Here is a 2,187-nt window from a genome sequence, read left to right as displayed (position 1 = left end):
TATGCCTGGTTATCCTTCTTTCCCTGGGCCTGCATCTTAGAGGTTCCTTCATGGGAATCAGACATGTCATCCTCTTTTCCATCATTTCCGGCAGTTTGGCTACAGGCAACTGGAGCTACTTCCTTTTTGGTGGAACTTCCTTTCTGAGACTTGCACACCTGCAATTCACGCACTCGTGCTGCCAAAGCAGAAGTGGGTTGTCCTTCCCACCTCCACGTTTTTCCCACTGTCATACAGGAAATCCCACAGCTAACTTTGTGGGAGGTACTTTCTCTCTTGGGAGTGTCTGCGTTTGGTATCAGAATCTCTGATCTGTACTGTCGAGATTTGGAGAAGGCCCTCTTTGATCTCCTTCTTAATCTCCTGGAGACTCTTCTCCATCTTATCCTCCATTTTCTGCACATGTGTTTCCACAGCTGCGATTTCATGTGTTGGGCCATGTACGGAGTCTGCATATACTCGGAGCTTCACTGCCATATCCTGCATGGTCTCAGTTGCACCGTAGTCCAGTTTGCTAAAGCAGAAGCGTATTCTTGTGGCCCAAGCCATATGTGTTTTCGCCACATGAATGGATTAACTCTAACCCAGTCTGGACTCCTCAATCCTGGGTCATCTGTGAAGACAATCTCTACCACCCCTAGTTCTCTCAAGCACTGGATCCCTTGTTCTGTGGTCTTCCACTGAGTTTGCTGCATGTAACTGCTGCCAGAGGAATGGAGAAAAAAGCATTAGCAATGTCAATAGTTGTGGGGTATGCCCTGGAGGGATGTCTGCTGGGATAAGGAGATTGCCTAAACCTCCCAGCAGGGCTCCCTGGAAAGGCAGCTACTCTTCAGTCATGGCGAGAAAAAGACAGACCCAGAATCCTCTGGGAGACCCTATGCAGATCCCTTGTAACTCATTGGCCTTTACCCTCTGAGACCCACCCCCTGTATCCCTATAAAAGCTAGTCTTTGGCGTACCGGGAACAATTTCCTCAACAAAGTAGGAAATACTCCTTGTAAGAGATACTTTTAAAGTCAGTAAAGGAACTTTTACATGGTGGGTCCCCGAGAAACAAACTCTGTATTGGACTCAGGAAAAAACAAAGGAAAATAATTGTAAATACAATAATAAGGTCAAACTCTTTCAATGCAATGATACAAACAAAAATCCTTATTTTGGGATCCCAGACATTTCAGAATTTTGGGAAAATATAAATCAAAAAAAAAAATTCGATTACTGGAAGGCACCAGATGGCCTATTTTGGATATGTAGAAAAAGGGCATAGGCCAAGCTCCCCTCTCAGTGGAAAAGGAGTTGTACCGTGGGAATCATACACACAGGATTCTTTCTTTTACCCAAGCCAGACGGAGATCAACTAGGAATACCAGTGTATGAGGATCTAAAAAGGAATAAAAGAGAATTGATTGGAGAACCTCAAAAATGGAGAGACGAGTAATGGCCCGCTGAGCGCATAATTGAAACGTATGGGCCAGCCACCTGGGCATAAGATGGGAGTTGGGGATATCGAACCCCAATTTACATGCTGAATCGGATTATAAGACTCCAAGCAGTTGTAGAAATAATAACGAACCCAGCTGGTCAGGCATTGGAATTACTAGCTAGCCAACAAAGCCAAACAAGAGCTGCGGTGTATCAGAATAGGTTGGCTTTAGACTATCTACTGGCTGAAGAAGGAGGTGTTTGTGGAAAATTTAATACATCAGATTGTTGTTTGAAGATAGATGACCATGAGGATGCCGTCCTAGATATAGCCAAAAATATCAGAAAAATAGCCCATGTGCCGGTCCAAAAGTGGGAATCTGCACTAAAACTTAGCTGGTGGGATAATGTATTGGGAATAGAATGGTGGAAGAAGCTAGGCTTCTTCCTTTTATGTGCCACTGCATGTTGAGGTAGCTCAGCCTGCTCTCGGGCTGAAACCATCAAATGTCAGTCAAACCAGAGCCATCCACTGGGTGGATTTCCCCACCCAGCACAGTGGATCGGAAGGCGGACCAGGAGAGATCTAGGTTAGCTCCCCCGGCTGGCTCCCAATCCTAAATTACCTCCCCCTGTTCCAGAAAGTTCTCCCTTTCTTAGTTATTAATTGGTTCCCTGTTGTGACTCCTGCCTCCCTGTTTTCCCCATTTGTGCTGAAAAATTGTATCCTCCCCTCTGCTTGCATCCCATTGATTGTTTTCT

The sequence above is a fragment of the Corvus brachyrhynchos genome, unplaced genomic scaffold (genome assembly GCF_000691975.1).
Source record: "Corvus brachyrhynchos isolate BGI_N302 unplaced genomic scaffold, ASM69197v1 scaffold906, whole genome shotgun sequence".
Classification (NCBI taxonomy): domain Eukaryota; kingdom Metazoa; phylum Chordata; class Aves; order Passeriformes; family Corvidae; genus Corvus; species Corvus brachyrhynchos.
This window is presented reverse-complemented; position numbering follows the sequence as displayed.